We start from the raw sequence: 14656 nt of genomic DNA, 5'->3' as shown, positions 1-14656 counted from the left end.
AGAATATATGCATTTTTACTGTACTAGGTATTCCCCAAATGTATCCACGGTAGTTACTACAAATAGACTCCCACCAGTAATATGTCAAAGAACATGCTTCCTGATAACCTTCATCAAGATAATATATTAACAAATGTTTATACTTTTGCCCATGTGACCAACAAAAATTTGTTTTTGTACTTGTATTTTGATGAATTGCCCTCTGAAAATGTTATACTAATTTATGCTTCCACCTGCTCTATGTGGAACTATCTGCTTGGCTGCATCTACACCAGCATTAAGCACCACCTTTACTTTAAACCTTTACTTTAAAGGAGATGATGGCATCCCATTCCATTTTTAGAGCTGGCATCTCATTCATCCATGAAACATTTTCCAAGCACTTATAGTGTTTGACATTGTTCCGACAACAGTGATAAGATACTCTCTTTGCCCTCAGGTGCTTACATTTCTTTGATTACTTGTGAGTCTGAATATCGAAAAATGAGCAGTTTTAAGCTATATTTTAAGCTAGGAATTGTACATTGTGTCAGATGTTTTAAGCAGGTAGGAGAAAATGGTGACTTAAAGATGGTGTTTGTCATTCTATTGGAAGCAGCGACTATAGATCTGTGGAGGAAATACGGCATTTCCTAACTCATTTATGTGACTACTTCCATTTTGTTACCTGGAAGGGAGAGTCCAGAGGTTTCAAGCAAATAAGCTAAACGCAGTGGCTGCTGCTGCTGCTGCTGCTGCTAAGTCACTTCAGTCGTGTCCGACTCTGTGTGACCCCACAGACCACTAATTGACCCCCAGTGTCTGTTGTCCCCTTATTCCTTTTAGGGATAGAATTATTTGACCCTCTAGTGGAGAAGGAAATGGCAACCCACTCCAGTGTTCTTGCCTGGAGAATCCCAGGGACGGGGGAGGCTGGGGGGCTTCCATCTATGGGGTCACACAGAGTCGGACACGACTGAAGTGACTTAGCAGCAGCAGCAGCAGCAGTAGGACATGTGGCCACTTAGCTGGAGGTATATTTCCCTGGGAGCTAGGCGTTGCATATGTGACCAGGATTGGACCAATGATATGTCAGAAGTGACATTACCAATATTGATTGTTTCGTAAAGTGGAAGCTCCCCCTGTAGACTTCTTTCTTCCTTTAGGCTGAGAAGTGACAGGGATTGGAAATCAATGTTGAGGGTCACAGAGGCAACTGCCAACCTGGGATCCTAGATGACCCAGAGGAGGCAGAACTACCTTATCAACTATCAACCTAGACTACTAGCCTCTGGACATTTAGGTGAAAGAAAGAAACTCCTGTCTTACTGAAGTCACTGTAATTTTGGGTCTCTGAAAGCAGTAGGTTGGCCTGTATGCTAACTGATACACATACATAACGCGACATGGTATGACAGGTACTACAGATGCCTAAAATATCTATCCTAGTTGGCCTGTATAAAGCCTGAAATTTCTTCATTAGGGAGTCTACCTTCTGAGTTAAGTTTTCATAAAATGGATTCTGTAGACTACTAGCTTCTCAGATAATGAGAGATATTGGGATATTGCTAGAATAAAAGGGCTAGTGTAAATTAAGATTGGGACACGCAGAATCTTATCATGTTTCTTTGCTGCAAGTTTCTCCAATAATTCATATGCTTGTGTGCATTATGAACATTCAAGAATGTCATAAAAGACATCTTCAAAAAAATACACCCCCCAAAAGCATTTCTAACATTTAAATGATCATTTAAGTGGCCAAAACTGAATCCATTTTTGTGGATTTTGTGAGCATTTCAAAGGACAAATGTTCTTTGAAACACGTTTTGGGAAAAGCTAATGAAGATTTTAGACTCCAGAAACCCTTTTTAAGGATTCTCAAGGTGAAGCTAAGAAGTTTCCATAATTCCTCATCATGAACATTTTCTCCAATAGATTTTGGAAGCTTTTGATTTTGGCAGTAACCCAAAAGAAGTGGCAGATATGACTTATAGAAGTGGCAGAGCTTATATGTAGGTTCAGTGATTTGGTAGGGAGGGATCTGGAGGAAGGGTGATAACAGACTTGGTACTCTGGGATGACCCTAGGCAGCTTAGATCACTGGAGTGTGACCAATAAATCTGATGATCATATCTCTCTGTACGTAAACCAGTTATTGCTGCAACAATGTTTTAGCAGATAACCATAATATCTTAGTGACTTACACAACAAATATTTTTTCACCCCTACATCTGAGGGTCAACTAGGGTGACTCTGATTTGGGCTGTGAATTGAGTTCAGGATTGATCCACATGTCCTTCATTTTGCAACTAACAGATACCCAGGGAATGATTTTCTCATGGTAAAACTATAAAAAGGTAGAATATCTAAGGCAGCAAGTCAGTCCACACAAGTGCATTTAAAGCCTGGATTGGATGTTATATCTGCTCACATTCCATTGGCCAAAGCAGGTCACACAGTCAAGCTCAGTATCCGTGAAGCTGAGAAATATAATCACCTCAAGAACAAGGTGTTGCAAAGCCAAGGGGCAAAGGTTATGGGCATGTATTTATTGAAAGCTTTGGTTATCTGCTTAACTGAGTGATATCACTTATAAAGATTAATTTTCATGAAATAATTATGGATATACTCAAAGATATACCTACACATATTCTCTTTTTTTGGTTTTAATTTCAGTAATTTTGTTTATTAAAAATGTTACATATAGAAAGATTTCTTTTTTATGGTGTGTTTTAATTTCAGTAATTTTGTTTATTAAAAATGTTACATATAGAAAGATTTCTTTTTTATGGTGTGTTCTGAGGGTTTTTAATACACACATAGATTTTTTTTTTTGTAAGCAACACTACAGACAGGAGAAAAAATAATTCCAATACCCTAAAACATCCCCACACCCAACAACATCTTTATAACAACAAAAACTCCAATAATTCAAGTGTCCATGAATTGAGGATTACTTAAATATGTTATGGCAATTCATATAATGGAATTTGATGCTACCAGTGAAAATATGAAGCAGACTAATATGGAAAGATATCCACATTATAAGAAGAGGTGAACAAACCCGGTCAGCACTGTCCTACTGTTTAACCTTATACATAAATATACATGCAGAGAAAAATTGTAGAAATGTATTCACCAATTTGTATGGTTATCTTTAGGGGATCAGATTTCAAGGAATTCCTTCACTTTATGCTTTATGATTTTGTCTTGTGTGAACCGAATTAACACATTACTTTGATAAAGTCATTTCCATTTTGGAAAATAATTTCAATACAAGATCTAGGAACACAAAGAATGTAACAAACTAGCCAAAACTGACTTATTTACAATTTTACACAGATATTCTTGAAAGCAGTTTTCAATAATGAGAAATACTAGAAACAAAAAAACTAGAAAGAATTGAAATTTAATAGTAGAAAATCAGTTAAATCAATTTTAATCTGTCCAAACAATGGACTCCTATGCGGTAACTTAAAAATTAACAGTAATAACAATTATTATATGTTTTGCTAAGGGCTTTGCATGCATGATTTTGTATAATCCTCACAGAAAATCTATAAGGTAGGTACTATAATTGGAGGAGGACATGCAACCCACTCCAGTATTCTTGCCTGGAGAATCCCCATGGACAGAGAAGCCTGGTGGGCTACAGTCCATGGGGTCACAAAGAGTCAGACACAACTGAGCAACTAAGCACTGCACAGCACAGATTCTATAATTATTCCTAGTTTATAGATAGGGCCTTGATGCACAGGAAGATAAAGTAATCTGCCCAGGGCCACTCAACTAGTAAGTGGCAGTTCAATTCAGTTCAGTTCAGTCACTCAGTCGTGTCCAATTCTTTGCGACCTATGGTCTGCAGCACACCAGGCTTCCCTGTCCATCACCAATTCCCAGAATTGTGGCAGTGTGTGATGGTTAATTTTAGATATAAACTTGACTGGGCTATGGGATGCTCAGATATTTGGTTGAATGTTAAAAACAAAAAGGCTGACATACCCCTGAGTAAGAGAGAATTCTTCCCAGGTTGCTTTTGAACAGGAACATTTGCTTTTATTTCTTGCTTCTGAACTCAGACTGAAACACTGGCTCTTAGTGAGTCTCAAACTGGCTGGACTTCAGACTGAAACTACATTGTCAACTCTTCTGGTTCTCAGGCCTTCGAATTTGGACTGGGACTAAACCATTGGTCCCCCGGCTCTCCAGCTTGCCTAGTCACCCTGACAGTCTTGGGACTCTTGAGCCTTAATCCAATGGGTCAACATCTTATAATAAATCACATATATGTACATATATGTTTATACTTACTACAGAGATATTGTAAATTCAGTTCCAGACCACTGCAATAAAGCAAATACTATAATAAAGTGAGTCACACAAAGTTTTTTGTTTTCCAGTGCATATAAAAATGATGTTTATATAATACTATAGTCTATTGCATGCAATAACATTATACCTTAAAAAACAATGTTCAGTTCAGTTCAGTCGCTCAGTCGTGTCCGACTCTCCGCGACCCCATGAATCACAGCACGCCAGGCCTCCCTGTCCATCACCAACTCCCGCAGTACACTCAAACTCATGTCCACAGAGTCGGTGATGCCATCCAGCCATCTCATTCTCGGTCGTCCCCTTCTCCTCCCGCCCCCAACCTTTCCCAGCATCAGAGTCTTTTCCAGTGAGTCAACTCGTCACATGAGGTGGCCAAAGTATTGCAGTTTCAGCTTTAGCATCAGTCCTTCCAGTGAACACCCAGGACTGATCTCGTTTAGAATGGACTGGTTGGATCTCCTTGCAGTCCAAGGGACTCTCAAGAGTCTTCTCCAACACCACAGTTCAAAAGCATCAATTCTTCAGCAATCAGCTTTCTTCACAGTCCAACTCTCACATCCATACATGACCACGGGAAAAACCATAGCCTTGACTAGACGGACCTTTGTTGGCAAAGTAATGTCTCTGCTTTTTAATATGCTATCTAGATTGGTCATAACTTTCCTTCCAAGGAGTAAGCGTCTTTTAATTTCATGGCTGCAATCAGCATCCGCAGTGATTTTGGAGCCCAAAAAAATAAAGTCTGACACTGTTTCCACTGTTTTTCCATCTATTTCCCATGAAGTGATGGGACCAGATGCCATGATCTTTGTTTTCTGAATGTTGAGCTTCAAGCCAACCTTTTCACTCTCCTCTTTCACTTTCATCAAGAGGCCTTTGAGTTCCTCTTCACTTTCTGCCATAAGGGTAGTGTCATCTGCATATCTGAGGTTATTGATATTTCTCCCAGCAATCTTGATTCCAGCTTGTGCTTCTTCCAGCCCAGCGTTTCTCATGATGTACTCTGCATAGAAGTTAAATAAGCAAGGTGACAATATACAACCTTGACGTACTCCTTTTCCCATTTGGAACCAGTCTGTTGTTCCATGTCCAGTTCTAGCTGTTGCTTCTTGACCTGCATACAGGTTTCTCAAGAGGCAGGTCAGGTGGTCTGGGATTCCCATCTCTTTCAGAATTTTCCACAGTTTATTGTGATCCACACAGTCAAAGGGTTTGGCATAGTCAATGAAGCAGAAATAGATGTTTTTCTGGAACTCTCTTGCTTTTTCCATGATCCAGCGGATGTTGGCAATTTGATCTCTGGTTCCTCTGCCTTTTCTAAAACCTGCTTGAACATCTGGGAGTTCACGGTTCACATATTGCTGAAACCTGGCTTGGAGAATTTTGAGCATGACTTTACTAGCGTGTGAGATGAGTGCAATTGTGTGGTAGTTTGAGCATTCTTTGGCATTGCCTTTCTTTGGGATTGGAATGAAGACTGACCTTTTCCAGTCCTGTGGCCACTGCTGAGTTTTCCAAATTTGCTGGCATATTAAGTGCAGCACTTTCACAGCATCATCTTTCAAGATTTGAAATAGCTCAACTGGAATTCCATCACCTCCACTAGCTTTGTTTGTAGTGATGCTTTCTAAGGCCCACTTGACTTCACATTCCAAGATGTCTGGATCTAGGTCAGTGATCACATTATCGTGACTATCCTGGTCGTGAAGATCTTTTTTGTACAGTTCTTCTGTGTATTCTTACCACCTCTTCTTAATATCTTCTGCTTCTGTTAGGTCCATACCATTTCTGTCCTTTATCGAGCCCATCTTTGCATGAAATGTTCCCTTGGAATCTCTAATTTTCTTGAAGAGATCTCTTGTTTTTCCTATTCTGTTGTTTCCCTCTATTGTACATGGTTTAATTTTAAAAACTTTATTGCTAAAAAATGCTAATTATCATCTGACAATGCAGGATTTCTATAAACCTTCAATTTGTAAAACAAAAAAACATGCAGTATCTGTGAAGCTCAATAAAGCAAAGAGCAATAAAACAAGGTATGCCCTTATATGGACTTCCCTGGTGACTCAGTGGTAAAGAATCCACCTGCCAATGCAGAAGATGCAGATCAATCCCTGGGTCAGGAAGATCAACCCCTGAAAAAGGAAATGGCAACCCACTCCAGTATTCTTGCCAGGAAATCCCATGGACAAGGAGATTGGCAGGTTACAGTCTATGGTGCCACAAGAGTCATGACTGAGTGACTAAACAACAACAATGTCTGTATACAGATAGTGGTTAAAAGGGTAAGCTTTTCTCAGTGAGAAAAAGACAGCCTCTTCAACAAATTGTGCTGGGGAACCTGGATATCTACATGCAAGAAAAATGAGGTTGGACCTTTATCTTACACAATATATAAAAATTAATAAAAACCCAAATGTGAGACCCCAAACTTACAGAATTAGAAGAAAAGAGAAAAACTTCACGATACTGGATGTAGCAATGATTTCTTGGATATGAGGCTAAAAGCACAGTCCACAACAGCAAAAATGAACAAATGGGACTACATCCAACTTAAAAACTTCTACTCATTAAATGACATAATGCTTTGGAATGGGAGAAAATATTTCCAAATCATATATCTAAAAAGAGGTTAATATCCGGAATATATAAAGAATTTCTACAACTTAATTACAAAAAATCAGTTAACCAAATCTGAAAAGGGGCAAAGGACTTAGACATTTTTCCAAGGATGATATATATACAAACAGCAAATAGACATAGAAGGAGTGAAATTAAAAAATAATGATGCATTTCATGAGTTTCATTTCATGAGACTATATTGTTTTAAATCCTTGGTATAAATGCTGTGTCATCCTTGGAGAACATCCTTTCTTTCTGCCCTGCCATGTGTGCTCAGCCGTGTCCAGTTCTTTGCAACCTTTTGGACTGTATCCTGCCAGGTTTCTCTGTCCATGGGATTCTCCAGGCAAGAATACTGGAGTGGGTGGCCATTTCCTCCTTCAGGAGTGCTCCTATTCATTCTCTAAAATGCAATATCACCTTGCCTGTGGGGCCTTGTACAACTCCTAGGGACATGTTGTCCACACCTCTATAGGCACACTTTAGCATGAATAGTTTGTAGGTTCACATCAATCCACTTAACTTAGTTCTTAGATGCTAAAGACTCGTCTGTTCATCTCTGAATCCCCAGTGACAAGCCCAGCACTTGGATACGTGGACACTGGAGTTTGGCTTAAACTGATTCAACAAAACCAAACTTGGAGAGTTTATCAGCTATCCTGATGATTCTAGAGGTTGGAAGTGGTCCTTCATCACTTTGTTCCTCTGGTACACAAGCTTGGGTCCTAATTACAGAATTGGTTTTATGTTTAGGTACAAGTGCATTGGCACTTTAAAAACTTGGGCTTCGTCAAATTGGCACTGGGGAGCTGAAATCTTCACTGAATGTTGCCATATTTTTGAATTTACATGACAGAAAATGAATGGGGAACATTTATGACATCTATGATGCGGATCCCTGAGAAGCTTCATATGGTCATCAGGTATATAAAGTGATAATCAGATTCATTTTATCAAAGATTGCACTTAACTGTTTTCTTTATAAAAATCATCTTGGTTTACAGACACATCTAACAGTTTTCATGAAGAAACCTGACCAAGAAAGACTGAAAAGCAGTCTGTCAGTGTGAACTAATGAAAAATTTGAAATTACAGAAAAAAAAATTAAAAGGCAGTTTTATTTATAGGCCATATAATAACTTTAGAAAAAAATTTCTTGTATGTTCTATGGAGATCTGCTGTGATAAATAGAGAGGATTACTTTGTATTTAACATTTCTATGGCTACTATATTTGAGAATGTGTCTAAGGAGTTTAAAGTATTTAATAAATAGTTTTCTACCTTAGATACTTTACATATGGATTCAATCTGGTTCATGAATTTAGTCTACATTTCAATATGCATGATTTAAAATAACTACTGGCTGATAATCTTGTTTCTCTGCACCATCTACACATTGCACTGACTTTTAAAACTTCAACTTGCATTGAGATTTAGGTCAGTAATAGAAAAGTTACTGCATGAATCTTCACTACTTAAAGTGTGGTTCCCAGGCCAGTAGTATCAGCATCACCTGGTAGCTAGATAAATGGACTCTCAAACCTCACTCCAGACCTATTGAATCAGAATCTAAGATGTTATTTAAATAAGATCTTCAAGCTATTTATACGCACATAAAAATTTGAAAACACTAGCTTGGAGAACTTATCTCCAAAGTGGGCTACATTTCCTCCAAGTGACATTCAAGAAGATTCCTTGGAGAACGTAAACAATAATAAGAACTTATTTATCTTTATATATGTGTATGATTTTTATTTTGTGACTTTTAGTAATATGCATAATATTACATAGTAGTACATGAATACAATTTTTACACATTTATTATTATTTATTTATGTCTGTGCTGGGTCTTCATTGCTGCATGGACTCTTTTCTCTAGCTGTGGCGAGCAAGGGCTACTCTCGCATGTTGCGTGAGCTTCTCATTGCAATGGCTTCTCTTGTTGTAGAGGATGGGCTCTAGAACATGAGGGCTTCAGTAGTTGACGCTCTCGGACTCTAGAGCATAGGCTCAGTAGCTGGGGTGCACAAGCTTAGTTGCTCTATGGCATGTGGGATCTTCCCTGACCAGGGATCAACCCATGTCTTCTGCATTCGCGGACAGATAATTTACCATTGAGCCAACAGGGAAGCCCAATACAACTTTAAAATGACTAAAGGCAAATTTTAGCCTCCTTGAAAAAACACGAATTCTATTTTAATATAGTTTGACTCATCCTGTGAGCTCAGTAGTATAACACTATCAGTTTGCTATCTGATTCAAAAATCTGTATTCATACATGTATGTGTTAAGACATCAGAATATGACTATAATGAGACTAGAAGTAAGGGATTCTTATTAGATGAGATTGCATGTATGCTTAGGACTAGTGTGTGTTCATTAGAGATATTTTGGAAAATCTTCCTGGGATGAATGGGATAGGGTACTTGATTACATTTAAAAATTGTTTTTTTTTTTAATTGAAGTATAGTTGAGTTACAATGTTGGGCCAATCTCTTGATCATTTCTAAGACCTCTAACGATTATTCATGCAGGGGCAGAATTTAATCCATCCTCATTCCTGTTCAGTTCAGTTCAGTTGCTCAGTCATGTCCAACTCTGCGACCCCATGAATCATAGCACACCAGGCCTCCCTGTCCATCACCAACTCCCGGAGTTCACTCAAATTCATGTCCACAGAGTCGGTGATGCCATCCAGCCGTCTCATTCTCTGTTGTCCCCGTCTCCTCTCACCCCGAATCCCTTCTAGCATCAGAGTCTTTTCCAGTGAGTCAACTCGTCGCATGAGGTGACCAAAGTTTTGGAGTTTCAGCTTTAGCATCAGTCCTTCCAATGAACACCCAGGATTGATCTCCTTTAGAATGGACTGGTTGGCACTAATAAAATAAATTTGGCAAGGAATGAGTATTACATTTATACTAATAGACATTCAATGTCATCCATCAATTAAAGAACATAGTAAGAATATACTTATTAAGTAAATAAAAATGAATACAAACTTGTATTACATTCCCTAATTTTAACCAAATATAGTTCTGGGTTTCTCTTTGGTACATCTCCTGAGTAGCTCACACCTTAAAAAGCAAAGCAAAAAAAAAAAAACCCAGAGCACCTCTTGTTTTTCTATACCTAATTTTTATGATTTCATTATAGCTAATGACTTTTCAACACAAGAATCCTCTTGAAGAAAATTATCCAGCTCTGGATAAGATGTGTGTGGGGAAATTATACTTAATTGTTTTCAAAGAATCCGACATCTCAGATTCCACTGTCTGGTCCTTGATACCCACCCAGTAGGGAAGTGGAGCACACTAAGAAAGGGTGACATTCTGTTTTCCTCCATTCATCCATCCTTTCCCCCCATTCCCCCACACACACCCCTGCTGTGCTTAGAAATAGGGAACACCTTGCTCAGTTTTATGAATCTGCAACTTATCATCCCTAATGATTGGTTCTTTTGAGTCTTTAAGAGATTCTTTTAAGTGCAAATCCACCAGTAGGGGGTTGGGCTCTTCATACCTTAAACTGTTAACCGCCCACACCAGAATCCTCACTTAAGGTGCCTGAGAAGGTAGGACAATACCTGCAGGAAGGGCAGACCCATTAGGGAGCAAAGGAGATACAGGTGAAGAAGGTGGAAGAGTACAAAACCAGCCCAACCTCACTTAGCTCTACACCTTTAAATAGTCCTAGGGGGTCACAGGTTGTTGACTCAATATCAATTATCTTATCTTACAGTTGTAGCCCTTGGCAGGTCACAGTGTACTTTCACTCTGTAAATGATTTGATCTTCTTAACCTGTGGGGTGGAGGGGAGGGAGAACATTTTATTAACCCTTTTTCTTTGCTTTTAACTACATGGATCTCACATATAATGATATACAAACACCCATTTCAGTGGGAAAAAAGAGAGGTGAGTTGATATTTCCCAAATCTAAAGGTTTATTTAATCCAGATTTTCTGATGCCTAAACTCTACATTCCATTTCCTATTCTTCATAGACTCTAGCTAGACATATGCTCAGTTCAAATGAAATAATAGGGATATATCCACAGAGAGAATATTTTTAAAAGATATATGTTTATTGGTATAAATAGTGCTTCCGGACATCATTGCTATTTTGCAACATTGATCTAAAAATGCTTCAATTCAGTTCAGTTAAGTCACTCAGTTGTGTCCGACTCTTTGCACAACACGCCAGGCCTCTCTGTCCGTCACCAACTCCCGGAGTTCACCCAAACTCATGTGCATTGAGTCGGTGATGCCATCCAGCCATCTCATCCTCTGTTGTCCCCTTATCCGCCTGCCCCCAATGCCTCCCAGCATCAGAGTCTTTTCCAATGAGTCAACTCTTCGCATGAGGTGGCCAAAGTATTGGAGTTTCAGCCTCAGCATCAGCCCTTCCAATGAACACCTAGGACTGGTCTCCTTTTGGATGGACTGGTTGGATCTCCTTGCAGTCCAAGGGACTCTCAAGAGTCTTCCCCAGCACCACAGTTCAGAAGCATCAATTCTTCAGCGCTCAGCTTTCTTCACAGTCCAACTCTCACATCCATACGTTACCGCTGGAAAGACTATAGCCTTGACTAGACGAACCTTTGTTGGCAAAGTAATGTCTCTGCTTTTTAATATGCTCTCTAGGTTGGTCATAACTTTCCTTCTAAGGAGTAAACGTCTTTTAATTTCATGACTGCAATCACCATCTGCAGTGATTTGGGAGCCCAAAAAAATAAAGTTTGACACTGTTTCCACTGTTTCCCCACCTATTTCCCATGAAGTGATTGGTGAGTGTATTTTTGCTAATGCCCCCACTTGTTTGTTAAACTTTTGCCAACATGTGTCATCTAGAACTCAGGCTCTATTTGGAAGTGGAAAAAACTTTGGAGCAGTAAGAAAAATAATCACCAAAAGACCATCCACTAATGCTAGAAGATTCCCAGAACCACTCTTAGGTCTTACCCCAAAATGTCTTGATTTATTTTTATGCTATAAATAGGGGTGATACTTTAACTAGTTAGGCCGTAAAACTCCCTAGTCCAAGCAAGTGAAATGATTTAAAGGGACGGATGACTGTTAAGAGTCACTATTCATTCAACAAATGATTTTTGTTTGGATCATAGAAAAAACAAGGGAATTTCAGAAAAACATCTGCTTCATCGACTATGCTAAACCTTTGACTCTGTGGAAATTTCTTAAAGAGATGGGAATACCAGACCACCTTACCTACCTTCTGAGAAAACTGTATGCAGGTCAAAAAGCAACAATTAGAACCTTACATGAAACAACTGACTGGTTCCAAATTGGGAAAGAAGTATGACAAGGCTGGATATTGTAAATCTGCTTATTTAAATTCTATGCAGAGTATATTATGCAAAATGCCAGGCTGGATGAAGCACAAGCTGGAATCAAGATTGCTGGGAAAAATATCAATAACCTCACATATGCAGACGACACCATGCTAATGGCAGAAAGCAAGGGAGAACTAAAGAGCCTCTTGATGAAGGTGAAAGAAGAGAGTGAAAAAGTCGGCTTAAAATTCAACATTCAAAAAACTAAGATCATGGCATCTAGTCCCATCACTTCATGGAAAATAGATGGGGAAACAATGAAAAAAGGGACAGACTTTATTTTCTTGGGCTCCAAATTCACTGCAGATAGTGACTGCAGCCATCAAAAGATGCTTGCTCCTAGGATGAAAAGCTATGACCAAGCCAGACAGTACAGAGACATCATTTTGCAGACAAAGGTCCATATAGTTAAAGCTGTGGTTTTTTTCAGTAGTCATGTATGAATGTGAGAGTTGGACCATAAAGAAGGCTGAATGCCAAAGAACTGATGCTTTTGAACTGTGGTATTGGAGACTTTAGAGAGTCCCTTGGACTGCAAGGACTGCCTGTCAATCTTAGAGGAAATCAACCCTGAATATTTATTGGAAGGACTGATGTTGAAGCTGAAGATTCAATACTTTGGCCATCTGATGTAAAGAGGCGACTCATTGGGAAAGTCCCTGATGCTGGGAAAGACTGAAGGCAGGAAGAGAAAGGGAAGACAGAAGATGAGATGGTTGGATGGCATCACTGACTCAATGGACATTAGCTTGAGCAAACTCCAGGAGATAGTGAACAACAGGGAAGCCTGGTGTGCTGCAGTCCATAGGGTAACAAAGAGTTGGACATGACTGAGTGACTGAACAACTGTGCTCTGCTCTACTAATTGCCAGAGAAACAAAGATGAAAGTATTGACAGGCAAACATATAATTACAGTGACGTGATAACTGTCATATGAAAGGAAGTTATGAATTCTTGCCTGATCACAGAATCAGCCATGAACTATTCTGTTTATGACATTGAGACAGAGCTTCCTGGAGATATGACAAATAGTGAATCTAATAGGGAGATTGGGTAGGTAAGAAAGAACCTGGTCCCTGGGGGGAACAGATTCATGTGACTTGGATCTTGGAAGCTTTGTTATGTTAAGGGACTTAAATGGTATTTCATAAGCATTGGAGAGCCATTGAAGGTTCTAAACTGGAATGTAAGGCTGGGATAAGTCTTGAATTCTGAAAGTTGTATCCAAATACAGTTGTAATGTAGCCTGGAATGAGAACCAGACACTGGATACCAAGCAGGAAGAAGCTGCAATAATTCAGTCAAGAAATGCTTAGTGCCTAAACTATAGCAATAACTCTAGACATGGAGGGGAAAGAACTGGTTCAAGAGACAGTAGAAGAGCAGACATGTGTTGATGTAGTGATCTGGTGAAGGAGGTGGGAAGAAAGGGACAGAAAACTCCAGAGTGAAACAGATTTTCTATCTGGCCAATGGATGAATAAGAAACACAAGAGCGGGGAACAGGTTTACAGTAAAGTTAATAGTTTAAATATTCATGTATAGAGTCATAATGACTAGGACATTCTGAAAATATCTATTAGGGAATTGGATCTCCTAGCCTGGAGTTCAGGGCACAGGTTCAGGCTGGGACAATCACAGCAGGGAGCTGGCAGCTTTCGCTAAAAGCAGGAGGTAGTGTGGACAGAAGGTTTAGAGAGCACAAAATTCTAGAGACATTTGTGGACAAACTGCTACACGTGCTTCAAGAGCTCCTGATGTATTTCCTGTCCAACAGCTTAGGACAGTACGACTTAGTTCCCTAATTCCTGCCCTCCTCTTGCCTCCCGCAACATTCTCCAAATAGGTCGGTGATACTTTAAAGTGGAAGTCACATTATGTCATTCCTTGCTTCTTAGAATCAAATCCAAACAATTTGGCACAGACCAATAAAGCTTACTCTGCCTGTGATCTAGTCCCTGCCTATCTCTTGACTGGATCGACTGTCACATGACCCACAGAGTATGTAACAGTGTGATCCAGCCACGTGATCCAGCCACATTGTTTTCTGCAACAGGAATGCACTTTTCTAGGTCTTGCAGGTTGGCTCCCTCTCAAGGTTCAATCTCTCTTCTGCAGTGCTACTTCCTCAGAGACCTTCCTTGACCAATCTATGTTCTCACCTCTACCCACTTCCCATTCTCAATCTCTAAAACCCTGTTATTGACTTTACAGCATTGACCATTATCTGACTGTGTTGTTTATTTACTATCTACTGTATTGGAAATGGTGAGATACAAAGGTAAATGTCCACATTTATTATTAAGGGAAACTGGAAAAGTGGGATTGAATCACATAGTTGAAGGTCTTGAATTCCCATTGAGGGGTTTTAATTG

The sequence above is a fragment of the Moschus berezovskii genome, chromosome 9 (assembly GCF_049115385.1).
Source record: "Moschus berezovskii isolate FMDL1 chromosome 9, NW_MosBer_1.0, whole genome shotgun sequence".
Classification (NCBI taxonomy): Eukaryota; Metazoa; Chordata; class Mammalia; order Artiodactyla; family Moschidae; genus Moschus; species Moschus berezovskii.
The sequence above is the reverse complement of the archived record's forward strand: the minus strand, read 5'-3'. Positions refer to the sequence as shown.